Source organism: Mus caroli, chromosome X, assembly GCF_900094665.2.
Source record: "Mus caroli chromosome X, CAROLI_EIJ_v1.1, whole genome shotgun sequence".
Taxonomy (NCBI): domain Eukaryota; kingdom Metazoa; phylum Chordata; class Mammalia; order Rodentia; family Muridae; genus Mus; species Mus caroli.
In genome coordinates, this window is record NC_034589.1 from 91,381,382 (window position 1) to 91,397,083 (window position 15,702).

A 15,702-nucleotide genomic window follows, 5' to 3' on the forward strand; every position below is an offset into this window, starting at 1 on the left:
CTAACAGCATATATTTGCGTATATTTTCTTGCTGAGGATTTGAGTTTAATTCTCAGTACTCACATATGACAGCTCACAACTACTATGAACCAGCTTTAGTGGCCAGCACCTCTTTAACATGGGGCACATGCACACACACACTCGAGAAAATATAAAAAATTAAAGACCAATTATAGATGGAACAGTTTTGTTGAGCTGAGCATGATGATATAAACTTATAATCTCAACACTGAGGACATACAGGCAAGAGCATCATGAGTTCTAGGACAAAGATCCTGTCTCAAAAACCAAACCTAACCAAACACACAAAGAAGGGGATTTTTTTGTTTATGCTATATTACTCAATTATCTAACTTCTCCCCTTGTTAGTTGTACAAATGCATAGTAATTTATCATAAAATGATAACTATTAATTAGGTTTGGTGACACAGGCCTGTAGCCCCAGCTACCAGGGTGGCTGAGCCAGAAAAATTATCAATTCAGAGATTTCCTAGTTCAAGACCAGCTTTGGCAAGTTACTGAAATAGTATTTCAAGTAAAAAGTAAGGGCCTGTGTGGTGGGGAAAGAGTTTACATGGCTCCATTCATCTCCTAAAGATTTATAGACTGTTAACTGTTAGTAGGGGAGAGGCTCATGATGCATAATTCTCCCTGAGAACCTCTATGCAATTAATGATTGATGAGAGAGGGAGAGAAATTATCTTTGGTGGTGTACGGAATAGTATTGGCAAATCTTTAATTCCAGTACTCCCAGAGGCACGAACAGAAGGAACTCTGTGGGTCTCTGGTCAGCTTGCTCTACATATCAAGTTCCAGGACAGCCAAGGCTACATAGTCAGACCCTGTCTGTCAAAACAGGAAAAACCGTTAGGTCACAGTTTGGTGATAAAATGCTTGTCTGGCATCCACAAGGATAATCGATATTATCCAGTACTGCAAATAAACAAAGGAACTAAGAAATATCTAACAGCTCACAACTCCATTTCTGACTCTCATTTAATTTTGCTGAAAGCAAAGACTTGAAGTAACTTTCTGTACTGGCTATTTTTGTGTCAACTTGACACAGCTGGAGTTATCACAGAGAAAGGAGCTTCAGTTGAGGAAATGCCTCCATGAGATCCAACTGTAAGGCATTTTCTCAATTAGTGATCAAGGGGGAAAGGCCCCTTGTGGGTGGGACCATCCCTGGGCTGGTAGTCTTGGGTTCTATAAGAGAGTAGGCTGAGCAAGCCAGGGAAGGCAAGCCAGTAAAGAACATCCCTCCATGGCCTCTGCATCAGCTCCTGCTCCCTGACCTGTCTGAGTTCCAGTCCTGACTTCCTTTGGTGATGAACAGCAGCATGGAAGTGTAAGCCTAATAAACCCTTTCCTCCCCAACTTGCTTCTTGATCGTGATGTTTGTGCAGGAATAGAAACCCTGACTAAGACACTTTCCTTGAAAAGCAATGTGTAATTGTGCCTTGAAGAGCTGTTATTTTCCATTCACTAATGCCAGTGTNCACTGTATTTGAAAATGTCCCTTTTTGGTATCCTGTACTTTTTACATTGGGGACAACTTCTAGTAAATTTAGGAAGGCCAATTGTGAAAGGGTAAGAAGACATTGGGAACCTGTTCCTTTATCTTAGATGTGCCTTGGAAAGGTTAATATTAGAAAAGAGTGTATTTCTTTAAGTGCTTCTAAACCACTCAAGATTTCTATGTTGAGAATTCTCTGTTTTCCCCCTTACCCCATTTTTATCCTTTTTGTTGTTGTTGTTGTTATTGTTGTTGTTGTTTTAGTTTTGTTTTTTTGAGACAGGGTTTCTCTGTGTAGCCCTGGCTGTCCTGGAACTCACTCTGTAGACCAGGCTGGCCTCGAACTCAGAAATTCGACTGCCTCTGCCTCTGCCTCCCGAGTGCTGGGATTAAAGGCGTGCACCACCATGCCCAGCTTCGTATCCCATTTTTAAATTGGCTTGTTAGTTTTTGGAGTCTAATATCTTGAACTCATTATATATATTGTGGGTAATAGCCATCAATTGGTTATAGGATACTGAAGATCTTTCCCCAACCTGTAGGTTGTCATTTTGTCGTATTGACAGTATCCTTTGCCTTACAGAAGTGTTTCAGTTTCATGAGGTCCTATTTATTAATTGTTGAGCTTAGAGACTGAGCCACTGGTGTTCTGTTTGGTACAGTTTCCCCTGTGCTAATGAGTTTGAAGCTATTTGCTACTTGCTCCTCAATTAGATACAGTGTATCTGGTTTAAGTTGATGCAAGGTGATAAATATAGATCAAATTGCATTCTTCTACATGCATACTGTCAGTTAGACCAGCACCATTTGTTGAAGGTGCTTTTTTTTTTTCTTTCACTGTTTGGTTTTGGCAACTTTGTCCAAGATCAAGTGTGCATAGATGTTTAGGTTTATTTCTGGGCATTTTATTCTATTCCATTGATAAAAAACAAAACAAAAGCAAAAACAAACAAACAAGTAAAGCAGAACAAACAACAACATAAAAACATTTCAAAATTTCCATTTGCCTCCATGTACTGTTTGGAAGATCCTCACCTTATTCTGCATATATATGTCACTTTTCTTGGCATTTTATGGTCTTGAATGTAGATTCCAAATCTCACTGTGGGAAGACACAAACATGATTCTGGTGGCCACAAGCATAAGAATAAAGAGAATAAAATTGTTGTATACAAAATTAAGAGGCAAAAAACAATGTTTGCTAATTAATATTTAGCTTGTGATTTGTGTGATATTTAACACAAATATATAAAGAATACTGTAAGTTAATATTTTGTTACATTATCAACATCTCTAAAGGATGTTGTGATAAAACCCTATGATCAGAAGCAACTTGGAGAGGGAAGGATTTACTTCCCTTGTACACCCACATCATAGTCCACCATCAGAGGAAGTCAGAATAGGATCTCAAGGCAGGAAATGATGCAGAGGAAATCTCAATTAAGAAAATGGACACACAAAATTTACCTGTAGGTCAGCCTGTGGTGGGTGTATATTTTTGATTGATGATTACTGTGTTTGTGCCGGCTTGGGTGGCAAGGCTACCTCATGGTTAGTACCACCTTGGGCTGGTGGTCCTGGATGGCATAAGAAAACACTCTGTGTAAGATATGAGGAACAAGACTTGTACTAACTAAGCAGCATTCCTCAACAAACTCTGCTGCATTTCTGGCTGCCAGGTTCTTGGTCTGCTTGAACTCCTGCCCTGATTCTCCTTCATGAGTAACTTTAAGCTGTAAGCTGAAATCAACCTTTTCCTCCTCAAGTTACTTCTGGTCAGGGTTCCAGCAAGAGAAACGCTAAGACAGAAGAGAAGATGGGGGAAGAAAAGCAACAAAATCAACTTTTGTTTGAAAATCTCATAATCTAATATGAATCTAATATTGTGCATTCTTATTTAAATAAAACAAAATGAGCAATGTTCCAAGTTATCTCAGGTACTCAAAAAGAATGAGAGAATTGCTCTCATAGGTCTTATCTCCTCCCACCACCAGAGAACCATGATGGATTATTGAATGAATAATTGGCTTGGGGGTGATGATACATGCTTATACTTCCAATCTTAGGAGACTGAAGCAGGATAATTTTAAGTTGTGGCTGTCCTGGGCCACCTAACATGACTCTGTCTCAAACAAATTTAAAAAGTGATTAAGCTGTACCTTGTACTACTACTCAAAAACAAAATGCATACCATATAACTGTGTCTTAAGTGATTCTCAGAGGACTTGGACTGAGTGAAAGGACTGATGTTGGGTTACAAAGTCAAGTGTTCCCCTGTGTAACACTTTTGGAACCCCACAGTTACAGTAGCAAGAGAGTTCCCTAAATCCTAGGAGTATAGAAGGGGTGTAACTGAGCTTGCAATGGATAGTAAGAGGGACTCTGATGGATTTTTTTCTTTAAAAAGTGAGTAATTTAGTTTCTTTACATGCTCTCATTTTGTAACTTTATAGGCAACTAATTCATACTTTGGCCCAAATCAATTAAACTGTGGATAGAACACATACGTATTTGAGAAGTTCCATGATTTATTTAAGTAATTTGCTAAAATTGAACTCTTATCTTTTGAAAGAAAGTGTTCACTCTTATTATTGTGGTAATGTTTTCCTCAGTATCTACAAGTGACAAAATGCATCAAACACTACACATTTTGTAAGCATGCAAATTTTGTTTTCCTTTTCTAAGATGACACTACCTCCAGAGATGAAAAAAAATAATAAAAAAGGGTAAAGACATTTGAAAGGGCAGGTATAATATTTTAAAGTTCCCTATAGAGTGTAGATCATGTTTCTTGCTTTATTGAAAGCATTGGAGGCAGACAAATCCATAACCTAACTCAATCTCCAGAGTCGAATGTTTTGAAGGAATTAGGCTATCAGTGCCACATTTTTCAGGGCGGGGAGCTTTAAACACTTTTATTTTCCTTGGGGTGCTAATAAGGACTTTATTTATTTAGACAGGTTCTCATGTACCCAGTCTGGCCTGGAACTTGCTTTGGTCCCGCTGTCTCTACTTTCCAAGTGTATTTCCGGGATACTAGACGTGCAGCCAGTTTATGCAGTGCTGGGGTTCAAACCTAGGGTTTCATGCATGCTAGACAAGCTACATCCAGAGTTTCTACTGATATGTTTTATTAGGGTGTTTGGCCATTCTGAAGGTCTTTTAATTGCTTAATATAGGGTATGGTATAAGAAACACCACTAGCCGGTAGGTGTCCTATAAGTGATGTGCTATTTGTTGGGATGATACTGATGACCCCATATCTTTCATTCTGTAGGTTCTACAGTCCATTTCATGAAGCACTTTTCCTGCACCCTGCCAGAACACGCATAGAAATATTCAACCCTGAGGGCTGGGAAAATGGCTCTACATTTGCTCTACACAAAAAAAGGACATGAATTTAAATCCCCAGCACCCACAAGCAGATCCCAGTAATCTAGCATTGTGTTGTGGAGTCAGGCGAATCCCAGAGATTGCCTGGCTGAATTGGCTCTGACTTATGAATGGACATGGGAATATGCAGGTGCATATTCCCATGCATACAACTTCCCTACCCAAGAAATGTCCCTTTTCATCCTTGGCCTGTGAGATAAAGCATCAGGAGAAGGCCTGTCTTCAGGCTTTCTTCATGCTAGCTCCATCATAATCCTTCATTGTCTGCAGGTCTTAGATTTCTTGTCTGGCTCCCATCCCTGTAGGAGCCAATAGTTCCTGTTTCTTGTATACCCATGTTTCTTCCTTCTTCCTCCCCACCTCCTCCTTCTTTCCCAGCCCCCTTTCCCTCCCTCCCTAAATCCATCAGAGATTCTCAGGGACAGATAGTTTTCATATCAGATTGATTTTATTTTCACCAGAGACAAAGCACTGTGTAGTACTTATATTTTCAGACTACACAGTTTGGTATTGCTTAGCTGACAATCCTTTTCACAGATTTCCAGGTCTTTGGTTGGCATGCTGAGTCTACTGTCATTCTTAATCACTTGTTGAAATCCTGGAGCTCTCAGTGCTGCTATGTTCGGGCTCCTTTTCAGTACCTGTTGACAGCTCTTTCAATAAATGATGTTAGTGACCGAATAATTCTTTCCCCTTGCCTTTATTGGTCCCTTTTTTTGGTGGTGTAGTTTTCTTAGANGTCTTTCTTTTAGGCATGCTTGGCAGTGTTTTCTTGCTCTTCTTCTTAGGCGTTTGCACCTGGAAGTTCAACAGAGTAAGGTGACAAGGGCACATCAGTCTTTGAAAAGCTGGAATAAGTGAAGGGGATTGTAGGAGAGGGGCTATGGGTTAAGAAGGGAGCAAATGCCAGGCCAAGAAAGAGTTAGGAGTGATGGGGGAGGGGAAATCACCTGAGAAAGGACTATGCTTACCTTGAGGTTACTTATCTTCTTGCTACATTTGGGACAGGGCTGACGATGGCAAATCTTCACTGTCTTGGGTTTGGATGTCGAGGTTGATGGCACAACATCCTGTGTCAGATAGTGGGTCTTCTTAGTTGCTTTCGCCATCCTGATGCCTTGTGGTGGNCTGGTCCAGAGCTCTCAGAGGCACTGTCTTATGAACCCACCCTGAACAATGGGAGGCCACACCCCTGAGTCCTGATTGGTCAGCAAGGTCCTTCTCAGCTAATAGTGGCTGAGGAGCTGCTTTGACATCACAAAGCACCTTGCTGCCTGATGGGAGCAGGGACTAGGGTGGAGATCACTCTGGTTGAGGGAGATGCTATGAAGGCAATAGTGTCTGGATACAGACTGGAGGGTTTTTTTTCGAACATCTCCAAGAGACTCATGCCACCCTTTTTTATATTCCCATCTTCAGTTGTGAAGGAACATGTGGCCGTGGATTTGCACCTGTGAACTCTTCCTGAAACTCCCCTACCCCCATTCAGTGGTTCATTCTGTCATGTTTCCTCCTTAGTTTTTAATAATTAGCTAGATTTTGGCATATTATACCTTCCAAATTTAATTCTACATTTTACCAAAAATTATTGAAGTATCATTGTATATGTGAATCACCCCATAAATGAAAACAAAGAGAATATATTCATGAATGAATATCTTCCTACCTGGTGAATTTAGCATTCAAAACTGACATTTTTGGTTACATGGTGTGATGGCTAGTTTTTTAAATCATTTACATCCCAATGTTGTCCCCCCTTCCTGGTCCCCCTGTCGCAGAGTTTCTGACCCAAATTCCCTCCCCTTATCCTCTGAGAGGGTGCCCCCTCTGACCATCCCCCTTCTCTGTGCCATCAAGTCTTTACAGGATTAGGCACATCCTCTCCCACTGAGGCCAGACAAGGCAGTCAGTCCTCTGCTACATATGTGCCAGGGTCCTCTGACCAGCTGGTGTATGCTCTTTGGTTGGTGGCTTAGTCTCTGGGAGCTCTCAGGGGTCCAGGTTAGTTGAGACTGTTGGTCTTCCTATAGGGTTGCCATCCCCTTCAGCTGCTTCAGTCCTTCCCCAAACTGTTCCATAGGGGTCCCTGACTTCAATCTAATCGTGGTTGGCTATAAGTAACTTCATGTGTCTCAGTCAGCTGCTGGTAGAGCCTCTCAGAGAACAGCTATGCTGGGTTCCTGCCTGTTCACATCCACCTCCCAACCCTGAAAACTGCCTATCCCCATTCATTCTTCTGGCCCTCTGGGCTTCTCTCCTGTCTCCCCCAATACTTGATCCTGCCCCTATTTTTCACTCTCCTCCCCTGTCTCACTCAAGTCCTTCCCTTCACCTCCCATTATTATTTTGTTCTCCCTTCTAAGTGGGATTGAAGCATCCTCAGTTGGGCTTGCCTTCTTGTTTAAAATCTTAGGGTCAGTGGGATGTATTCTGTACTTTTTGGCTAATATCTATTTATCAGTGAGTATTAGCCATTTGTCATTTTGGGTCTGGGTAATCTCACTTAGAATGGTATTTTCTAGTTCTATCCATTTTCCTTCAAAATTTATGATGTCCACATTTTTAATACCTTTATAGTATTTCATTGTGTAAATGAACCACAATTTCTGTATTCATTCCTCAGTTCAGAAATATCTGGGTTGCTATCAGTTTCTGGTTATTATTAATAAGGCTACTATGAACACAGTCATATTTACATGTCATTGTGGTATGATGAGTGATATTTTGGGTATATGTCCAGGAGCATTATAGTAGGGCCTTCAGGTAGAAATATTTCCAATTTTTTGAGGAACTGTCAGATTGATTTCCAGTGTGGTTGTATAAGATTGCAATATCACCATCTATGGAAATAGCCTGGAACACATTGGCACAAGAGAAATTTTTCTGATCAGAACACCAATGGCTCAGTCTCTAAGATCAACAATTGATAAAGGGGACCTCTTGAATCTGAAAAGTTTCTTTAAGGCAAAGAACACTGTCAATAGGACAGTGGATATCTACAGATTAGGAAAAGATCTTCTATAACCCTACATCTGATAGAGGGCTAACACCTAAACTATATAAAATACTCAAGAAGTTTGACTCCAAAAAACCAAATAACCTAATTAAAAATGGGATACAGAGATAAACAGATAATTCTCTTTTTTTTTTTTTTTTTTTTTTTGGTTTTTCGAGACAGGGTTTCTCTGTATAGCCCTGGCTGTCCTGGAACTCACTTTGTAGACCAGGCTGGCCTTGAGCTCAGAAATCTGCCTGCCTCTGCCTCCCGAGTGCTGGGATTAAAGGCGTGCGCCACCACGCCCGGCTAAACAGATAATTCTCAACAGAGGCATATTGAATGTCTGAGAAGCACTTAAAGAAATGTTCAAAGACCTTAGTTATCAGGGAAATGCAAATCAAAACAACCCTGAGATTCCACATTACACCAATCAAAATGGCTAATATCAAAACCTCAAGTGACAGCACATGCTGGCCAGGATGTAGAAAAGGGGAAAAACAGATCTATAATAATATTAGTGGGTTTTATTTGAGATGGAACATCAGATAAAGCAAACTGTCTACAGGATCAGAAAACCTCATTCATTCAGAACAGGGCTTTTACATGATAGGGATAAAAGGGAATATAGCACTTTAGCAACACTAGTTCATAGACATACTAATTAATACATTCTTTTCTAAAACATCAAAATTATTTGATTCATTTACATGAATGTCATGCATGCTGACATTAAAAAACACATTTTAAAAAAGGATATATATGACTGAAACAGACTCAGATACCCATAGTCAAATGTTGGATGGAGGTTCTTGGGGGGGGGGGATGAGACTCTTATGAAAGAGTTGATGAAGGATTGAAGGCCCTAAATGGTATAGGAACTCCACAGAAAAACCAACAGCGTCAACTAACTTGGACTTTTGGGAGTTCTCAGTAACTGAGTCACTGACCAAAGATCATGCATGAGCTGGCACTCTGCTCCCTGTAATATGTAGCTGATGTGTAGCTCAGTCTCCATGTTGGTCCCCTAACATCTGGAGCAGGGTAGGGGTTGTCCCTAAAGCTGGTGCATGTCTGTGGGGTCTTTTGTCCAACAGGGATGCCTTGTCTGGCCTCAGTGGGAGAGGTATCACCTAATCCTGAAGAGACTTGATGTACTGGGGTCGGGGAATACCCAGGGCCCCTCCCTCTCAGAGGGATGGGGCAAGGGGTTCTGGAAGGGGTGACTGGGAGGGTGACAGATCCAGATGTAAACAAAGAAAGGGAGAGAGAGAGAGAGAGAGAAAGAGAGAGAGAGAGAGAGAGAGAGAGAGAGAGAGAGAGAGAGAGAACCAAAACAAAAGATACATCAATATGATACAGAACTGTTTATAATGTTTCTAAAGTGAATATCAAAAACAGACAGTAGTTATAATTTAGCACTATTTATAAAAATGCTACAGGTACCTATTTAAAAACAGTTTCAAGTTTTTGATCTATAGGTATGTGTGCATAGAGTTTAATAATGTACATACAATGATTTTTACTAAAAAAGATTTTTACTTGTAATTGGAAAACTGCCCTAGAAATATCCTATAAATCTTCATTAAATTAGTTGAATAAATTACAGCACACATGTACAATATGTAGCCATTTCAAAAAGGACTCACCCCAAATGTGTTCAAATATGTAACACTTTCACTAAAGTAGTATAATTAATTAAAATTAAAATACTATGAGCTGTAGGTTTAATATGATTAATATATCACAACAAAAGAGCAATAATGCTTACAAAATAGGAAAACTCACAGCAGCTCTCATACTTTGTAGTATCAAGTCTTTTGTATAGATTTTTGAGACTGATAAAGATTTTTAAAGTTAGTTCATTATTGTCTCATATATTACATTCCAACCAAACTTTCCCTTTTCTCCTTCCCTCCCAGTATGCCCTACTCAGCCCTCCACCTCTATCTACTTCTCTTCCTTTCTTTTCAGAAAAGGGGAGGGCTCCCAGGGATGTCAACCAAACAGAGCATATCAAGTTGCCATAATACTAGGCACCTCCCCTCATATTAAGGTGGACAATGGAACTCAGTAGGAGGGAAAGGGTCCCAAAAGCAGGCAAGAGAGTCAGGTATAGCCCCCACTCCCACTGTTAGGAGTCCCATAAGAAGACCATGTTATATAACCACAACAATAAGCAGAGGGTAGGTTAGACCCACACAGGCTCTGTGATTGTCTGCTCAGTCTCTGTGAGACACTCTGAGCCCAGGTTACTTGATTTTGTGGATTTTATTGTGGTGTCCTTGAGCCCTCAAGCTTCTCCCTCCCTGTCTTTCTCAGGCTTCTCCCCCAAGCTCTGCCTAATATTTTACTGTGCGTCTTTGCATCTACATCATTTAGCTGCTGGTTGAAGCCTCTCTGATGATGATTATACTAGGCTTCCACCTATGAATATAGCATAATACCATTATGAATCATATCATTGACCTTTGGCTTGTTTGGTTTTGTTTTTCTGCCAGTCCTGTTTGGTTCTATCCTAGGTCTCTGGGCTGTGCAGCCTCTGGTTCCTGGCCCTCCAGGCAGTGTTGGATGTGGGCTTTCTATTGTGGCATAGGTCTCAAGCTGGGCCACGTGGTGGTTGGTCACTCCCACAAATTCTTCACAGACCTTTACCACAGCATATTTTGCAGACAGGAAAAACTGCAGGTTGAAAGCTTTTGTGGCTAATTTGGTCTCAACCCCTCCACTCCAAGCCTTGCCTGGTTACATGAGATAGCTCTTCTAGCTTCTATATCCTACATTTCTAGAAGTCTTAACTGGTGTCATCCTTGTAGATTCCTGGGAGTTTCGAATGCTCTAGGTTTCTAACTCACCCCCAAGATGCCGCCTTCCAATTCTGGCTGTCTCTCCCAGTACTCTCTCCCTCTATCTTCTCCTTACCTGATCCCTCCTGTTCTCATCCTGACCCACCCCCATTCCACCCATGATATCTATGCTATTTCCTTTTCCCAGAGATATTCATGCATCTCCCTTTGAGCCCTCCTTTTTACCTAGCATCTCGGGGTCTGTGGATGGCAGCATGATTCTCTTTTATTGTAGCTAATGTCTAATTATGATTGAGTAAATACTCTGTTTGTCTTTCTGAGTCTGGGTTACCTCACTCAAAAAGGGATGTTTATTTTTCTAGTCCTATCTACTTGCCTACAAATTTCATGGAGCTTTTTTTTCCCCTCTGTGGAGTAATACTCCATTGCATAAATGTACTACATTTTCTTTATTTATTCTTTGGTTGAGGAATACCTAGCTTATTTCCAGTTTCTGGCTCTTATGAATAAAGCTGTTGTAACATAGTTTAGCAAATGTTCTTGTAGTAGAATGGAGTGCCCATTGGGTATTCACCCAGGAGTGGTGTATCTGGGTCTTGATATGATAAACTGCCATTTATATTTCCATGTAATTGTACAAGTATGCACTCCCACCAACATTGGAGAGGAGTTCCCTTTGCTCCACATTGTTTCCAGCATAAGCTGTTACTTGTAGTTTTGATCTTAGTCATTCAAACAGGTATAAAGTAGAATCTCAAGTCCTTTTAGTTTACATTATCCTGATGGCTAAAGATGTTGAACACTTCTTTTCTTTTGATATTTACTTTATTTACATTTCATATGTTATCCCCTTTCCTGGTTTCCCCTCTGAAAACCCCCATCCCCTCCTCCTCCCCCTGCTTACCAACCCACCTACTCCAGCTTCCTGACCCTGGCATTTTCCTACACTGGGGCATTGAGCCTTCCCAGAGCCAAGGGCCTCTCCTCCCATTGATGTCTGACAAGACCGTCCTCTGTTATATATGCAGCTGGAGCCATGAGTCCCACCATGTGTACTCTCTGGTTGGTGATTTAGTCCCTGGAAGCTCTGGGGGTACTGGTAAGTTCATATTGTTGTTCCTCCTATGGGGCTGCAAACCCCTTCAGCTCCTTGAGTCCTTTCTCTAGCTCTTTCATTGGGGATCCTGTGCTGAGTCCAATGGTAGGCTGTGAGGATCATTTCTCGGCCATTCAAGATTCCTCTGTTGAGAATTCTGTTTAGATCTGTACCCCATTTTTAAATTGTGTTATTTGGTTTTTTTGTGTAACTTATTGAGTTCTTTATATATTTTGGATATTAGCACTCTGTCAGATGTAGCACTGGTTTAAAAAAAATCCCATTTAATGGTATCCTTTGCCTTACAGAAGCTTTCCAGTTTCTTTTATTAATTGCTGATCTTCCGTGCCAGTGTGTTCAGGGGTATTCCCTACTTTCTCTTAAAGGTTCTGTGTATCTGTTTTTATGTTGAAGACTTTGATTAACTTGGACTTGAGTTTTGCTCAGGGTGATAGATATGGGTCTTGCACTTATCTTCATGCCAACATCAACTTAGACCAGCACAATTTGTTGAAGATTCTGTCTTTTCCCTACTGTTTCCATATTTCTGGCTTCTTTGTCAAAAATGAGTTATCTGTAAGTGTGAGTATTTATGGTTGGATCTTCAGTTTGATTCCATTGAACAACCTGTCCGTATTTATACCAATACCATGGGGTTATTACTCTAGCCCTGTAGTAGAGCTTGGAAGCAGGGATGGAGATTCCTCTGGAAGTTCTTTCATTGTACCAGATTGTTTTATCTATCCTGGGTTTATTGGTTTTCATTTTCTTTTTCCTTTCTTTCTTTCTTTCTTTCTTTCTTTCTTTCTTTCTTTCTTTCTTTCTCTCTTTCTTTCTTTCCCATATAAAATTGAGTATTGTTCTTTCAAGGATGTGAAGACTTGTCTTGGAATTTTGTTGGGGATTACATTAATCTGTAGATTGGTTTTGGAAAGATTGCCATTTTTATTATGTTAATCCATGAGCATGGATGTTCTTTCCATCTTCTGACTTCTTCTTCAGTTTCTTTCTTTAGTGACTTTTTTTGTGAAGTTTTTGTCATACAGGTCTCTCATTTGCTTGGTTAAAATTACACTAAGATATTTTATAATTTTTGGTGGCTATTGTGAAGGGTATTGTTTCCCTGATTTCTTTATCAGCCAATTTATCATTTATATGTGAGACTGACAGATTTTAATGTAATGTTTTGCCTGTTCATATTTAATATATTAAGTGTTGGAAGTGAGAAGTCTTATTTATAGTTTATTGAAAACAATAAATAAACAACATGCTATATCAAAATCATATAAAATCATCATACTCAATGTCAAGTTCAGTAAAGGACAGTATATTTACTTCTGCTTTTAATAGGTTGGTGTAAGTCCCTTTGTCTGAAACATATGGAAAAATATCTGCTTTATTCAGATAAGTCAATGGAAAAATTTTGTAAACCATTGAGGGTATATTCCCAGACACCAGGTCTAACTTGACTAGTGAAAATTTCTTGAAAAATGAAGTTTCTGTTTGGAATTTGTAGCTACATTAAAAATTTATTTGTGTTCTGTCTCATTCTATTCCATTTCATTAAAATATGTTGGTCATAATTTTAGAATATTTTTATCATAGAATATTGTAACAATGTGGGTCCTTTAAATATATTGGTTAACTGAACCATGTATTCATGTTATTCACTTTATTGTACAATATAAAATTATCTTTTCCTAATATCACCTTGGAATTCAGTAAAAAAGTACTGAAAAACTATCAAGTAAGTTTTTAGAATTCTAATTTTAGTTGGATTTGCAAATGTTTCTCATTGCAGAAGAATGATGTTTATTGTTCTCCTACAAATGATAGACTCATTTTATTCATTTTCTGTGAAAATACCTGAGCAATCATAATTTGGCAGCTGTTATTTCAAGTTATCATGTTATTTACTCAATAAAGGAACTACTTCATTTGTTAAGTCAAACAAGTACTTTCCTGGAGACAATTTTACTTTCACATTCAGCAGATGTACTTTATGAATATTTCATCCTTTGTCACACATAATGTGAAAAAATGTTTGTGTAAGGATTATAATTTAATATATTTTCAGATTTATTCATAAATTTCTTTTTAATTTGTTTTTAATTGAAATGAAATTGTATCACTTCCTCTTCTCAGGTACATTCGTTCCAAACTATTGCATGCCCCACCCAACTCTCAAATTGATAGCTTTTCTGTCTGATAGGTATCATTACATATGAATATGTATATGAATATACAAGTAGATAAACATAACCTGCAAGTCTGTTTTTGTTGTTTGTGTATATATGTTTTTTATCCCAATCATTTTGATTATAACCAATAAGGGGGCTTATACCCAGGATATGGTAATTTCCTTATCCTTGCTGCTATTAGTTACCTATAGAATTTCTGTCTATAGCTAGGACTACACGAAGTCTCCCTCTTCCCTATTAATATGTTCACTGATAATAACAAGAACATTTAAGGTAACGTGTATTTATGGTTTTCTTGTGAGTGGAATATGATTTTATATTTATATATATATGTGTATGTATATATATATATATATATATATATATATAACAATGGGTGTCATTGTTTTGATTTAGGTTAAAGCATCAGCAGTGTTATCTGATATTTCATCACACATGACACACAAAGCCAATGTGTCAATATATTAACAGATACAACTTATTGTTTATTATTATATATTATATCTCCTCTATAATCTGTGATACATTATGCTAACAAATTTTATTATATTATTTCCATAAGCCACATATTTTATAAAGATAATTTGAACATAGAAGACCATTTTGTGACTTCTCTAGAGAATCTCAGGTCACACTGGGTAGGATAATACCATACACAAAATTTTATTTTAGTCTTACCAATTTTTTTTTAATTTAGGCTATTTGAAACTGATATTTTATCATCTGTCATACTCGGTCATATAGTACAAAGTAAAATACAATAAATGATTTGTAAAAATATTCTTAAACTGTTATTTCAGAGTCTAGTTTTGGTGAAACATTTTTTTAGTTCAGTCATGGATACACATGCTTTTGCATACAGAATTATTAAGTTTTACTTTCTGGTGTAATAAACATCATAATCAAAAACACCTCTAGAATGGCAGAAACTGCTGGAAATCAAGATAAATTCAACCATGAGAATGGCTGAAGACAGGAGCCTAGCATGGCTGTTGTCTGAGAGGCTCTGCCAGCAGCTAACTGATACAGATACAGATACTTAAATCCAAGCATTGGACTGAGACCGGGGACCCCTATGGAAGAGCTAGGGGAAGGACTAAAGGAGCTGAAGGGGATAGCAACCCCATAGGAAGACCAACAAACACTGTCAACTGACCCAGACCCCTGGGATATCCCAGGGACTAAGATAACAACCACAGAGCATGCATGGGTTGGTCCATGGCCCCTGGCACAAATGTTGTAGAGGAATGCCTTGTCTGGCCTTAGTGGGAGAGGATGTGCCTAATCCTGTAAAGACGTGATGCCTCAGGAAAGTGAGAATGTGTGTTTGGGGTTTGGGAGAGGCACAGGTGGGTGGATGGCTGAATGGGTGGGTGGGGAATCACCCTCTCAGAGGCAAAATGAAAGGGGATGGGGTGAAGAACACTTGGAAGGGAGGACTGGGAAGAGGGGCAACACTTGGAATGTAAATAAATAAAACAATTTGAAAACACCTCTGGAGTAAACATGGTTTATTTGGATCATATGCTTAAGTTGCAAGCTATAGTCATCACTGAGGAAACTCAGAGCAAAAACTCAGAACAGGAACTAAAGTAGAAAGCACTAAGGAAGACTGTTTACTGGCGTGATGTCTGACTTACTACTCAACCAGAGACACCTGCCCAGGCATGGTGCCATCTACAGTGGACTAGACC

At 39.2% G+C, this 15,702-nt stretch overlaps 1 long non-coding RNA gene across 1 annotated transcript; it reads right to left on the reverse strand.

Moving 5' to 3' along the window:
- Positions 1 to 5,338: 5,338 nt before the first annotated feature.
- LOC110287236 lies at positions 5,339 to 6,110 on the reverse strand. The gene is made up of 2 exons (XR_002377191.1): positions 5,881 to 6,110; positions 5,339 to 5,707 (listed from the first exon to the last, which is right to left on the reverse strand). It is a non-coding gene; the product is annotated as an uncharacterized LOC110287236 (long non-coding RNA).
- Positions 6,111 to 15,702: the final 9,592 nt, after the last annotated feature.